At 41.2% G+C, this 15781-nt stretch overlaps 1 long non-coding RNA gene across 1 annotated transcript in view; it reads left to right on the plus strand.

The window, feature by feature from the left end:
- The first annotated feature begins 9561 nt into the window (after positions 1 to 9561).
- Positions 9562 to 15781, plus strand: part of LOC148109652 (uncharacterized) — a 30514-nt gene continuing 24294 nt past the window's right edge. Inside the window, exon 1 of the long non-coding RNA XR_015725191.1 lies at positions 9562 to 9702. This is a non-coding gene — a long non-coding RNA (uncharacterized LOC148109652). The remainder of the gene's footprint in view (positions 9703 to 15781) is intronic.

Below are 15781 nucleotides of genomic sequence, written 5' to 3' on the forward strand. Positions count from 1 at the left end.
ATGCTTTTTTCTAGGAGCAAAATGCACTTCCAGGATTTGTTGCGAGTTCCAACTGTGTCACCCCAAGTTCCATGCATATCTTTCTATTGGGTGAGCGGTAGCATCTTCTACTCAGACTCTAAAATGGTAGCAGAGCTGTGTCATTGCAAGTGTGAATTCCTCCTCGTGGAGCAGGTGTGTCTGCCAGCGGGCGGGGGTCAGTATGTCCAGCAGGTACTCACCAGTCCTAGTCTGTTGTCTTAGCCGGGCAGGTGCCACCTTGGCCTCTTCGAGGAAGTCAAACACTCTTTCTCAGATTCCTAGGATTCTGCATCAATTGTTAACGTACCAATTATTGACTTCTCTGTGTGTGATGTGAGGTTAATGAGAAATGACAGGTTGCTTTTTTTTGCCTCAGTGTGTAGAAGCCGCCGAGCACACTTTCCCAACTGCCATTAGCTTGAGACTAACTTCTGACATCTGGATCATATTTCAGCACACAAGCAGACACGCACAGGTTTAATATGAAGCTAGTGTTCACGTTATATGCTGTGTGCATAGCAATATATACATAACTCACTCAGGGCAGAATAGGCAAAGTTGCACTTACACAGCATTCTCTCTAGGTCCATAAACTCTATTCAAGTGAATCAGGCAGAAGACAGAAGCTTTCTATGATGCAACAAAATACTTCTAAGGAACATGAGTGACTTTGTAGTAGTCTGGAATGGAATGAGAAATGCAGTCACAGGATTAATAACGTACTAGAGTAAGAGATGGTGAATACAATCATCCTCTCCCTGCCCCCCCCCATGATCTTTATTAGCTTTGTCCTGACAATCTGACCTTACAGAGCTCTACCCAGTCCTGACAGCCGCATAAAACCCACAAACAAATAGGGAATTGGTGCAGCCTTTTCAGATTTAGGATCATGTTTAAGCTTTTGAATCAGATTTTTCTATGTGTGGACATGACAACTATGGAAAAACTGTAATTTAGGACATATTCTCTTTATCCTTTTATGTAGAATTTCACTTTAATGTGATGCAAATGACAGTAAGAAATACATTCAGTGAATGTTAAAGCCTTCCCATTAAAAATTCTGTATGCATTTTACATTCTAATTCATGTACAGTCAAAAACCCTGATAAAATCACAGTGCTGATTTGACTGCTGCACTTATCGTATTAATGAGGATACTTTATGCCTTTTGAAAATTGGGATATGGTCCATTATGTGATTGTAAATGATGTGATTGTATCACATAAATTTGTTATTCAATCCCCCCCTCCCTCCAGTCAGCTTTGTATATAAGAAGATTCATTGGTGAGCCAGAACTGAGGCCGGAAAACTGAACTGCAAATTAGACTTTCCTCCTTTTGTCTCTATTTCCATTTATAGAAAAGAACATAATAAACATGCACACGTGTGTGTATGTCAGTATCCATGTGTGTTTTTTCTTCTCCTTCTTCTCCTTCTTTTATAAATTTCCCTTTTAAAAGCCACAGGGAAAAGTGCACCAAGGAAGTCAAAATGAAAGAAAGAAGCAGACGGGCCTGCGGCTCCCAGAGGTACGTAGTGATTTTTCCCACAGGCCCAGCAACATCCTTGGCTTCTGAGCCAATGCTGGATTGCGTATTGGTTGCAAATCTTTCCTTCTCCCCTTTTGCAACAAGTGAAAGGTTTAAGGACGGTCGTTGGCTAAGGTTGCCTGGTTTTGAGTTGCATTTGCATTCCTAAAAATACCAGCTCCTCTTTCTGTTTATTTATTTTTCTGCCGTGCCTGCCTAATTAGTCATCATTTGCTCCCAGGAGCACCGGGTGGGAGTGATCTATGAACACAGCTGCAGGAGGCCTTTGGCTTCTTTCTGCCCCTGTACCTTCTGTTTCTGAATCCTGGCATAGGTATCTACCTTGGTAAAGGTCAAAGAACTATTTTTCCCCTCCTTTTTGTCACTAGAGACACAAACACCTCCCCTGACATCAACATCTTCAGAGTCCCCACAGAAGGAGTTGGAGCATTGCCAACAGAAAAGGCCTCAGAGAACGCTCAGGTTGAAACAAAGGAAGGGACCACTGGCCCTCAGCTGAGTAGCTCTCATAGCCTCGAAGGGCTACAGCCATCATTGCCTATTTAATGATGGTGCCTGGACTTATCTCGCAGTTGCCCAAGAGGAGCCCACAGACTGAAGTGCTCTCTTAAGCCCACGCATGGGTGATGGTCAATTGTTGCCTGGACCCGAGTGTTTCTCAAACGTTTGGTTTGGAATTCTTGAACACTTTGTAGGCTGGATTTTTTTTTTTCTTTCATTCCATCAAAAACTTATCTTCTGTTGTCTGGAACCTGGAGAAGTGGCAATGCCCTTCGCAGTGGAACAACCTCTTGGTGGAGTCCTCAGAGTTTGGAAATACAAATGCCCAAGTTCTTGACACCCACCTGGCAATTTCACATTTCTGACTCTTGTTCTTGCTCACCTTGAAAGCTGACCTTTAGGCTTTATGAAGCTCTGTGTTTTCCCAGAGCTCAGCTGTTATGGATGAAATTGCTTTCTTCTCTTTAAGGTCTCTGTCATGTTGTAACATCAAAAATACAGTACCATGTGCTTCATCCCCCTACCCCCACCCAAAAGGAGAGGTGCTACAGGGATGATGTGCTGAGGAGAATGCAAATATGATTGTAAATTATATCTTTTAAATGGCTTATGGGAAAAGATAAGTTGCTTGACTAAGATATACCAAAAGCTCACAGGGGGTCTTTTGTGATGGGAGGTAGGTTTTTTACCTTATTTCAGATTCAAGACCAATAAGAACTTTATACAATCTTCTGGACAAAGCTTGCTACATCCTAATCTCTGCAAATCCACTCTGTTCTGTTCACCGCTCTCCGTATTAATCAGTTCTACACAACTGTACCTTTCTCAGTACTGTTACACACACTGCATTTTTATGCTTCTGTTACTGAGTGGCCTTTTCTATATTTTTGCTTTATCTTGCATTCAATTACTCACAACTTGGTCTGTAGAATAGAATACCATCATTGCCTACATTTAGGCAACAGTACATTATGTCATCTTGCTTCATATATTTTACTTCTATCTCTTTTAAGAGGAAGCACATTTGAGAAATCTGGGCTCTGCCTTTGGGGAGGAATCATTTACCTTCTTCCATTCAGGCTGAAATTTGTCTCCTCACTCCCTTTGGTAATTTAAAAAAAAACTTATTTACATCTTCTCAGATCCTATTAGTTAGCTCAGTTGCCTAATTGTTGTAGTTTTAAGAAAGACCAAGTCATCTTCTTGCTTTCAATCGTTGCTGGTCTGTTTTATGGGTTCCACAATGCCACCTTCACGTGTCTGCTTACGTCCCTCAGAAAGCTTTCTCTATTTCACTCTGACGTGCAGCATCACGTACGTGGTCCGTTTCCCTCCCACGAATAGGAAATATGGCTAAACAATCTTCCTCTAAAAGAGCAGAGAGGAAGATACTCATCCTGGCAATATTGCCCATTGGACTCTATGTCCGAGGCTGAGCATATCTGATTCTACATGAATTTGCTCTGGTTTTTCTTCTCTCTTGTCTTTTCTAGTGTCTTAATACTTCCTTAGAATAAATTTTCCTACCTAAGATGGATCTCGCCTTTTCTCTCTTGACAATGCTGAGTAAATCAGGGTGTGGAATATTACCCATGCAACCCACTCTCTGAGAGGTATTGCTGGCTGAAGCCACGCTGTTCGTATGCCATTCTATACCCAAGTGTGGATAATAACAAAATTGATTTTACCCGAGGAAAGACAAAGGAACCTTAGAGCTGCTTTCTGCATTATTTTGTTCTCAGGTTATTCTGCTCTGAATGGTAAGATCTTTCACTAGAATATCGGGTCACATTTGGCTTCCTTTATAGCAAATCCCCTGTGGGGAAACTTCTGGCATTGGGCTATGAGGTGTTACTGTTCTGTGCCTGTGTGTGTGTGTGTGTGTGCACACGTGTGCATACACATGTGTGTGTGTGTTGTCAAATTGTAACATAAATAAGTTTGTGTTTTCAAGTCCCCATGAATACCTTCTTCTTTTTTTATAATTATTAAGAAAGTAGATTTTAGGGGCGCCTGGGTGGCACAGCGGCTAAGCGTCTGCCTTTGGCTCAGGGCGTGATCCCGGCGTTATGGGATCGAGCCCCACATCAGGCTCCTCCACTATGAGCCTGCTTCTTCCTCTCCCACTCCCCCTGCTGTGTTCCCTCTCTCGCTGGCTGTCTCTATCTCTGTTAAATAAATAAATAAATAAATAAATAAATAAATAAATAAATAAATAAGTAGATTTTAAGCTAGGGACTAAAACTTGGCTTTCAGATACAATGAAAGAGGGTTTAAAGAAGAATGTTCTGGGGCACCTGGGTGGCTCAGTCATTGTCTGCCTTCAGCTCAGGTCATGATCCCAGGGTCCTAGGATCAAGCCCCGCGTTGGGCTCCCTGCTCAGCGGGAAGCCTGCTTCTCCCTCTCCCTCTGCTTGTGTTTCCTCTCTCGCTGTGTCTCTGTCAAATAAATAAAATCTGAAAGAAAGAAAGAAAGAAAGAAAGAAAGAAAGAAAGAAAGAAAGAAAGGAGAATGTTCTTTAATAAATTGTACAATGACCATGAATAAGTCAACCTACACAAATTATAAGGGCAATGCTGATAACAGCCACTATAAATCGGGTGCTTAGTACATCTCGTGGATGTTCCACTTGCCTAGGTCTTATTAATTCACTAATTTTTTACAACTCCATTAGGTATGTATTACTATTATCCCTATCTTCCAGATGTAGAAACTGAGGCATAGACAGAGGTTTTACTTGTTCAAGCCATGGGTGATAAGGGGCAGATCCAAGATTCAAACCAGGTGGCACTGGCTCCTGAATCTTGACTCTTGAATACTGCACTTTCTACCTCATTGAGAGAAAAATCTACAGCCTTTCATACAGTGAGCATCCTACCAGCAAGATCTTTCACAAATAATTTAAGGAAATTCTGATGAAATAATGTGTAATTGTAATGACTTCATTCCTAATACCTTAGTTGTGATTCTTTCAACCACATTATCCCTTAATGTTTAAACAACCCAACACTCTTATCTTGAATAATGTAGAGAATTCTGGGAAGTTAGTAACATATAATGGTGGTTGCCTTTTAAAAAAAAAATTGCAAATCCGGTGTGTTTGTGATATGATTCTTTATACTATTACTCAGAATTTACATTTTGGTCTCACTCTACTCTCTGTGGATGATCCTGATTCTTCTATGAAGGTGAGTAGGTACCTACCCATCAAGGGTATCTCTGGAAAGCTCAGAGAGAGAATCAACTAGAAGTCTCAGTTTCTGCCTGTGCTTAAAGTGTGCACTACCAAACGTGCATTCCAGGGCTGATCTTTACAATGAGATGTTTGCAGAGAAAGTTTAGTGAATGTTTAAAGGTCCATGCTCACAGCTACTTTCTGAGCATTGTTAACTTGAGGTCGAGTTCTTTTAGCTCACTGCCCCAGAGTTGCCATGAATGTGCTCAAGAGTCCTATGTACACACAAAGAATGTAGTGGATGTTCTGTAATTTTGAAAGTTCGAGGAATAGTGGATTTTATGTTTCATATATTCTCTAGTACTAGCTGACAATCACTTGCTTCTAGTTTGTGTGGAGGTAAGAATAGTGAATGGAATGTCCTGTTGGTCTTGTACACGTATTACCCATTGGATTGTGTAAATAAGCATCAACTTACTGGTCAGGAATTAAAAATTAGTACAGTTTAGCATAAATATCATAAAGCTTTCTGGAGCCCCCAAAGAATTCTTTGTATCTAGCTCTGGCTCCAACCAAGTCGTCACTATTTGATCAATACATCAGATCAAGAATAAGTGGAGCCCCAAAGTCACACCATCTTATCAAAATAATTATCTTTAATTAATATAATTATTGATCCTGTAGTAGAAGTCACTATCTACATGATATAAGGCTTTTAGGATTTCATGGGAATGCTTTACAACTTAATTATGTTTCCCTAGGAGATTATAACATAATTCAATTTATTTTCCCATGTGTTTCATCAATCATTATGTGAATAGAAGGAATATCAGAATCTCGTTTCTATGTCAATTCTTAAAGAATTTCAGCAAGTCATTTCAGTGGTACAGAGCTGATTAGAAGAAGTCAAGGTCCCTCCCACATGAGAACGATCCCCTGCATCACTGTGGTGCTGGTGCCATGTTCTGTTGGTTTGGTAGGATGAGGCTAACCGCAGAAGCCTGTGATAGCGCGTGTGTTCCAGCTTTCCTAGCAGACCAAATTCAGGCCTATGTAAAGTTTCCTTCACGATGTGTAAGGAGCTGTGTTCTTTTCCGGGCCTCGGTTTCCTTATCCAAGGAAGGTGGCAGGTGGTATCTAGGCTTCCTTCCACTTGGAAAGCTCAGTGCTCTAGTTTTACTTGTGATTTAGCTCTTCTAGTGTCTACGGTGGTGCAACGCGAAGTTTAGTGTACTTCTGAATCACTGCGAGTCTTGTTAAAATGCAGAGTCTGAGTCAATAGGTCTAGGTGTGACCTGGGCTCCTGCCTTTCTAACAGGCTCCCAGGTGATGCCGAAGCTGCTGGTCCGTGAAGCCCTCTTAGTAACAAGGATCTAAACGATGCACAGAGACAAAGGGGGAAAGACTAGCTCTTCATCCTCCCTTGGTAACATATCCATTTGCTTTCCTCCCAGGGCTATGATTCTTGACGACTTTCTTCTGCAGATCACTGCAGCATGCCTCCTCTTCCCTAGTTATACTACGCAGAATTGGGGCTTCAAGAAGACTGAGTGCATCCATACAGAGCACAAATCCCTTTGCCAAGAAGGAAACGACAGAGCTTATCAGAAAAGATGTGTGCCTGTAATGTCAGCCATCCCCAGCATGCTGAAATATGAAATAAATGAGGTGGAGTTTAATTTTAGGGTCTACAAATTTGTAATGTGTTCATCATTCCTGCTGCCATTTTGCATGGCAGGTTGAAGTTGGCTGACTTGTTTTGTGAGGAGAGCTGCATTGGAGTTCTGGTTAAATCAAGTACTCAGCCCCTCTCCTCTTGCAGTGATGAGAAAGAGATGCCATTCGTCTTTGAGGGGTCGCTACTGGAGGTGTGTATCTCTTTTGCTTTCCTGGGGGCAGGCTTTTTGGTGGATTTTCCCAAGCTGGACTGCAAACTGGCTTCCCAGCAGAGGGCGCACTGCCCCAGTGCCGCAGCCCCAGAGCAGTTCCTCCTCTCCTGGGGTTGACTTCTCTCCCCACTGGGCTGGTCAGGGCTCCTGGAGGATCAGAAGTGGGCTCTTGCGAAGAGAGGAGATGAAGACTATTGTAAGGGAGAAAATCAAATCAAATCATTTCCGATTTGAATCAGTGACTTTTAAAATGAAAGGTCTACTTGGCTACTGCTAACGGGCAGCTTTTCATAATTCTCCGCTATTACAAGACTAACTCTCCTTTCTTAAAGCTTCTCTGAACCTTCCATTGTCCGGCATTTGTATCTTTCACTTTAATGAGAGCTAAATAAGAATTATATAGAGAATTTTAATAATTCTCACTGGACAGTTAATTAAGCAGTGAGAAGTCTTTAGAACTGTTACTCTTTCTGCCTTTTACAGACAAGTGCTTCCACAGATTCCAACGAAAGAGGTCACATTTATACATATATATAAAATGATGTGTGGGTTAGTAATTTTTCTCAGGAACAAATGACCTCCCTAACGAGCTGAAATACTGAAGTAAAAATCCACCTTTTGTGGCCCACTTTCCCTGAACTCTACTCTCCACTTTTCCTCAAACTTTTTTTGCACGGGAAATGAATTCCCTCTACCTTTGGGGGGGGGGGGACTTAAACGTGTTGATCTCGAGTTTTCCAAATTTGTTGTTCCTCTGTAAATCATACGGGCATGACCCAGCCTAGTCATTCATTACAAAATTCTTTTCTTTTCTTTTCTTTCTTTCTTTTTTTAAACCAGCTTCTGTTTTTCCTCATTTTTGATGGATCCTACCATAAACTTCAGCTAGAGTGAGTGCAGACGACCATAACGTTACTCTCACATAGAGGGTATTTTATTAAGTCCAGCAGTTAAAAATGTACAAAGTTCCTTGTAATAATCCATTCATTCTGTTCTCGCCTGATTCTTGGAGTAAGCCTGCACAATTATTCAAATCCCAGCTTTTAGCTACAGCATACACCTCGCCATGGGGCTATGCCTCTGTAATCTTGCTTTGGTCTTGCATGTCAAATGGAATTAACTCCCATAAGAAATGTGTGCGAAGACAACCCAAAGTGTCTAATCCTGCTGCTGTCTTAAATTTCTGAAACTCTGAGCTGTCATCTTTTTCTATTGCTTTGTTGAAGTTCTCACTTATGCTTCAGTCCATCCAAAGCTGGAGTTTAGGAAAATTTGCATTTTTATATATTTTTTCAGTTATGCTCTCCCTTGGCCTTTTCACATGTTCTCTTTGTAGAAGGATTTCTTTTTCCTTCCTTCAAATTCCAAGACCATTTTATACACAGTGGAATTTCAACGAGAGGTGAATTCACTTTTTTTTTTCCATAGGAATACACAACTTGAAATGCAGACAACACTAGTTGAAGAGTCACAAGCCAAATCCAAACAGATATGGGCGAGGGTGTGTGTGTGTGTGTGCGCGCGCATGTCTGTGTGTATGGATGTGTCTCAGAGTATTGTATGAGAGAGAAGAGAGAAGGAATAATGATATCATTATTACTATACCTTAACCACTCACCTAGCTAATCACAAAAACTAATTCTATCTCGATTGAATCTCAAACTGCATCATCTCCCTCATGAATAAAATGCCTGGTGAAATGAGCTTGGTGAGTCTACTTGTATGTTGTATTAAGAGTAGATTAGCTCAATGAGTAATTTCTTACTCTTCCTTCTCTAGGGGGCATCCTGTTTTAAAATCTTGAATGCCGTGAGTGTCCTCTTCCTTCTTCACCATATCCTGAACTCCGTTTACCACCTCCTGCTATTGCCAGACGTGAAGAATCTGGAAGAATACTCAGTATCTGAAACGTGAAGCAAGCCCTTAATAAATGTGTGTTAAAGTCCTTTGGATGAGTAAGAACAGCTTGTTCTATTCTTTCTGAGGGACTTATCCTGTTGCCTCAATTTACAAATTATATCATTCAATCTGGAAATGAAAGCTGCCCAGCTTTTAGTAAACTTTCCTCACAGCCTGTGTGTTCAGTCTGATAATTACATGTGGTACCTATTTTTAAATCACCAGTTATTCAGCATCGTGGGTTTTCCGAGGTGTCTTGACTAAGTGAGGTGTGGAAGGGTGAAATTGTAACTTGGTGTGGTGGATATTTAATAAGTGGTAAACCGCAGCATTCTCCATTTGGAAGTTAATTAAGGCCACTAGCTGACCGGGCTTGTGCAGAAAACATGTTCATGGTTTAGCCATGGAAACAGTCACAACAACGCTCAGCTAAAAATAAATGGCCTTAAGAGACATTTTCACTGATCACTCCCGAACGCTTATTGTTTTTTTTAATAAAGGAATTGTCACACTTTTGAGGTAATACCCAGTAGCACCAGCTCCTTCGGAGAATTGGAAGTTTTACTTCTGCCTGGCCAGTGGAAATCAAAGTGAAGAGTGATGTGCGGGACAGCTGCGTGACCAAATCGTGTTTTTAATGCTATGTGCAAGAATGTCTCTTAGAAGGTAATCATCTGTTCTATTCTCTTGAATCTCTTTGCCTAGTTAATAATGGCCTTTAATATATGGATGCAACTAGTTTTGGCACAAGATAAGTGAACTCTCTAGCATCAGATAGCTTATTTTATCCAAATTGGGTTTGAGTTTGTTGAAGAGCCCTCCTCTAGTGACAGACAATATAATATGAATTATGTTTCTGTGTGCTCATTGTTTCTTCATGATGAAAGTACTGTAATAAGACAATATATTTTACTGTACAATATATTACTTGGGCTAATAGGATTGAAAAAGCACATTAAATGTAAATGTCCTTTCAGCATCTGGATGGTGAAGTTAGATTGTCTTATCAAATATCTTAATGCTGTTCTAGGATCCAGCAATATTTAGGGTAGCTGAAATAGCTGAGAGCAACGAATCAGGAAAATGTGATGAAGGTATAACTAAGGTAAAGTGGTATCAGGGAGGCAGAAGTGACTCTGAGGCTTCGTTAGGCTCCTTGACTTCAAGTTGTTTGAATGGAACTATAAGGATTCTGTTTTAAATCACTCTGGTAATGGACACACTGTAATCCTTCCATGTACTTTTAAACTATCTCACTGACATTGGAGCATATTTGGGAGCAGGTATTGCGTGAATTCATCTGCCTTCCCATCCATCCACACTCCAGTGGGTCTCTCTAGGCACATCTTGAGCAGAATTTTGAGCTCAAATGCCAGTTCATCCTTGGCAGGACTTGGTAGAGGAAAGAGTGGCACAATGGGACAAATATTCTTACCACCTTCTGAGATCGGTACCTTGTATGTTGCATACATCATCGTGTAAGCAAATAGAAACAATTTCATAGTCTGGGAGCCATAAAGATTCAGGTCTAGATTTAAAACATCTTCCTGTTTCTCCTGCCCATATCTACATCAGAATATTCTATACAAAATTGACCTGGAGTTGTCATCCCTACAAATCCTCACTTGTGGCTCTTTTTAGCCTCGGATGAGCCAGCAAACGTCAATCTCTGCCGATATCAGTTGAGTTTTTCAGGCTCCATTTTTCTCATGGGCTACTTTACATGAATACAATTTTGCTGGTTTGTGCCTCCTCCTTCCCACTCTCCTTTCATTTTTGTTATTTGTTCTAATTTAATTTGAAATGCCCAGCATCTGACTGTGATCAGGTGAGGAGGCTCGGGAGACTTCCAGCAAGAGCAGGTCTCCTGAAAAGGGTCTTTTGGACACAACAGAATGAGCCTTTATTTATTATCTCAGGGATAACAAAACCAGGAGAGAGCAAGACGGCATGGCGGCTGTCCTTTCAAGCGGCAGCAACTTAGTGAAACACTCCTATCCCTAGGGTGTGAACAGACCGCCCCTTGGCTCAAAGTCATCCTGCTGTCCCTGGCTGCTGGTTCTCTAGGCCAACAAAAACAAGCATAACAAAACATACAGAGAAAGTGTCAACAGAAACCCCTCTCTTAGAGCCTGGTTTTTGGAAGTACACTGGATTTGCAGTCCACACAAAGGCTCTGGGCAAGATTTCATTGGCCGTGGCCCATACTTAACACTGTGACTCCTGTCCATGTGATGGAGCATGTGGCTTCTTAGGCGCATGTGATCTAGCTCTTCCGTGATTCCCTAAGGAAGAACCTCAGTTTCCCCATGCACCAGATGAAGATTACTGAAGAGCTGGACTTTGCCAAGAATGATGTGGGCTTAAATTCTAGCTTTATAACCTGCAAAAATTACCCCCTCTTACCCTCAGTTTCTTCTTTGATAAACTGGGCACGGCAGTATTTCTCTTCCTGATTGTGGCAATCAAATGAAATACAGAGATGTGTTATGATTGAGAAAAATATTAAAATGTTAATACCAATGTAAAGTTTGATGTGTAGAGCCAAGGTAACCATGCTGTGAACATGCCTGAGAAATAGGGACGCACTACAGAAGTACCAGATATTACCGTCCTTAGTATTATCATCTTCAAAATAGTAGGTCATTTTTCTCCACACCAGAAATGGGTGGTGATCCTCATCCCGAAATTCAGGCCCGGATCTACCATATCCAGAGGCTCTTCCGCTCTCTTGCAAAGAGGAGACAGCTTATGTCTGCTCCTTCACTTCACAGAAACGTTGCAGAACAGCTCAGTTAGAAGGGATGTAAGGCAGCATCCCCTGGGTCCTTCATGCCCCAGATATTACAGATAAGCAATTATCTTGGGTATTTAATTTCGTGTGTTGTGAGTTTTCAGGGAGGGCTGAGAAAAAGTCAAAAGTTCATGATAGTCTGTGGTTCAGTTCTTGCAGGAGAGAAGCATGATGAAGTGGGAAACTGACAGCTCTAACCTATCAGACCATAACCAGTGTCCAGCTACACGATCTTTACAGGATGTGGATATATTAGCTTTTCTGTAGTTAGAAGCCAAATGGATTTTTGGTCAGTGCTGGTACTTCATCCTGCCACAGACTCTGCCTAAGACTTGTATATGTAAAGAGAGATAATGACACTCCTTAGGAAACAGAGATAGAACAAAGGAAGGATGAAAAGAAATGATAAAATCTATGGCCCAGGCATGTTTGTTCCTCTTATCCCTAGCCTTTAACTCAGCCCCCCCCCCTTTTTTTTTAATGTTTCATGATTGAAAATAATTGTAAAAGACTGTGACCATGCCGTCTTTTTTTTTTTTTTTTTAAGTTAACACTCCACTCCCTTAAACCTATCCAGAGCCTATCACAGTGCCATATACAGAGTGGGCACCCAGTGCTTTGTGGTACCAAAAGAAATTTCCCAGAATATTCCATACTTACCAGTAAAGTCGAAGGCCCTGGAAGTGTTGACATCTAGATGATTGATGGACAGAATTCAGTGGAGTCTGTTTCTGGCAGTCTGTGGACTAAATGAACCACCAAGCCTTCTTCCATTGTAAGGGAAGGAGTGGCCGTGTTCTGAAGCCCAGACATCAGCCTGAATGGCATGACATCTGGGCATTTCCCAGCTGCTTTTGCAATGCACACCCACAAGCCTACCTAGGGGGGCCGGGGGAGTGGAGAAGCAGAAGGTAGAAGCTGCTTAAGCCCCATGAGCCTTTGTGTCCTCATCTGTAAAATGGGCTGGAGCTTTTTGAGTCCCAGAATTGTAGGAAATGAATGAAATAATGTAGGTTAAACCGTATCCCAGTGTCTGGCTTAGAGGAAGCGTTCCACAAAAGGGAGCAATTTTTATTAGGAGGAAGCATATAACTCTTATCTTTGAAAAGAGCCCCTTCTCTCTCCCTGCCTCCTCCTTCAAGCCTTTGAGGCATTTCTGTAGTAATTGGCTGCTGGGGCTTGGCATCTATCTGTAGAGAAATATATTTTTGTGAAAGGGCTCTGAGGTGGTAGTGTGAGGCGTTTATTAGTGATCTAAGGCAACATAAGTTGCCTCTGGTTTTTATTGACGGTTTCTAGCTGGAGGCACAGAAATGCACAGGCACTAAAGGGTGAGTTACTGTTGGTTGCTACTCTCTGGACCAGCAGGGACTTGGCAAGCTCTTGGAGGACAGAGTGTCTTCCATCAATCAAGAGTGACCCCTCTGGCTGAATATGTACAGGCATAAAGAGGCTCCTAAATTAGCCTCTGTTCTCCTTAGCTGGATGGATAGAAGATGAAATGCAATCCCTGGAGTGGGAAGAAATGTGTGGTAGAGGATTGAACCATACTCTGGAAATTCAGGCTGTCCCCTCCTGTCCAAAACAAATCTGATGTAGTTTTATTTTCTATGTACCTATTAAAGAATATATATGTAATAATCTGACATCGTGGGAGAAAACAAAGGGAATGGGAGATCCGGGGATAGAAGGAATAGAAGATCCAGGGATAGAAGGGAATGGACAGAGGGGATAATACCCAGAACTACTTGTCTAATGAATGAATTAAAATGGATCAGGGGTGGCTTAGGACTGACTTCAACATTTTTCCCAAGTGCATATTGATGAGATGGACTTACCCTCTGGGCAGGCATGGGAGGTGTGGTATTAAGCCAACTGACCAATTTTTAGTACCATCTAGAAGATTTTCATGTGTTTATTAAAAATTTCAGTGACTACTAATTTAAGACTGCTAAAGATCTTGCTAAACCCCATAAAAGCCAGGAATCATATAAAAGTCACTTTTCTAGAGTATGGTGAGGGTGCTCTAGAAATAATGCTTTTATTTCTAAAAAATATTAACATATACCCAAGGAGTCTTCTCCCTCCTCTCTAGTTGTAATTTGTCCTTTGGTCAAAAAAGGGAGGAAAGAGAAGGACTTTCCAGATAAAAACACAGCTTCGTGCCTCACATTTTCTAGTTTTTTGATATAGTTCAATAGTATTCATTCCAATGCCTGTTTGAGAGCCTTTAGTATTCGGAAAGCCTGGTGAGAAAATAATAAGTCCATGAACTCAACAATATTTTTGTGTTATGAAGTTTCCATTGCTTGCTTTCTGTGAGGCGTAAGACCAGTATATTGAACCCTGTCCCAGATGCGTATGTCACAAAACTACATCCAGGGCCATGGAGTCATCCCAGAGACAACCAAGCCAGAAAGTGTGGCTGACTCACCACAAACACGGCCCTGCTGCTGCCAAAGCGAATTCAGAAGGCTTTCTCCATGTCTGTTCATGCACATTGGTCACCACCACACACACTTGAACTATGAAGAACTATGAGAAGTAGTTCTTTCTTAGAATTACCAGGCCGTCTCAGGATTATCTTCCTTGAGGGGTGATAGGCTTGTGGTGGTCTGGATACACATGAAGATTCCCTTCTTTATAACGATTCATGCTTATGGAGTCCTTAGTAAGGCCGGATGCTATTCACATCACATTTCCCATATATCGATGCATTTAAATCTGTCAAGAACCCTATGAAACTGGTCCTATTATAATCCCCATTTATGATGAGTTTAAGGCAAAGAGGTTGAGTGATTTCTCCAAGGTCATATAACTAACAAGTGGTAGAACTGGGATGTGAATCAGGCTGTCTGACTTCACATCGTATGCTCTTCACCATTAAAGTATGCTTATTTCGCCCTACGCTTGCACCGGGGAACCCGGACAGTGAAGACAGACTCTTTGTCAACAAGCTATTCCTCTTTTAATCTGGGGGAGAGGGATACTAAGAAGATCCAACTTTGGAGAGTATTCTTAAAATTTGTCCTTCTGGCATCTGTAGCTCCTCCCTCTCAAACAAGCAAAAAAACCCAAATTCAAGAGACAGTTTCCAGATTCAAAGTTGTCCTACTCAGGACTGCGTTCTAGGACCACTCTTAACAATATAGATACAGGAGGTAGCCTCAGGACTCACACGAGGAGACCAATGGCTCTGAGGTACTCTTGACTCTATGGAAGGAGGTCCATTGCTCTTAGCGGCAAGATACAGAAATACGTCAATTTGAAGGTGTGTACCATGTTATCACAGGCGTGGGATTAACTTGTAAAAATTGTGAGCATTCAGGAATGGAGTCACAGTGACTCCATTTACTTCTGTTTGCAAATTAATTCAGGAAGGACCTTTGAAATTTATGTTATGCAAAGACACAACCTAGTTCCTCCTCTTGCGCCTCCTCCCCGCTCACCCTGGCTCCCCTGCCTCCCACCACCAATGCCACCATACATTTTTAAAGTCCTTTAAAGTTTGCAAAGTGCTTTCATATACATACTCCATTCTTTATGTCAGGTCAGGGCAAAATTTTATTGCATTTGGCCAAAGGCCATTTTGAAACTTTAAGAGAAAAAAGGACATACAACGTGATCTTTGAAATAAAGGGATTACAACAGAGCAAAGTTAAAGTTAGAAAGAAGTTATATATATATATATAACAGACTGACCAAATAGTTCATGGTTTTTTTTTTTTTTAACAGTTGGGGTTTAAACAAAAACAACTAGAAGATGTAAACAAATTATTTAAAAATAGCATTTATCCATCTTTGATTTTAAACAGCTAATACATGCTCATGACAGAAAAATTGAGGGATGTGAGAGTGAAAAATCAAAAATATAAACATCCGTAATCTCATTATGCAGAAAAAAATGATTATGTTTAGAGTACAGTCCTCTAGTTTTATGTTATACACACA

The sequence above is a fragment of the Ursus americanus genome, chromosome 7 (assembly GCF_024610735.1).
Source record: "Ursus americanus isolate L20-20 chromosome 7, mUrsAme1.1.p, whole genome shotgun sequence".
NCBI classification, from domain to species: domain Eukaryota; kingdom Metazoa; phylum Chordata; class Mammalia; order Carnivora; family Ursidae; genus Ursus; species Ursus americanus.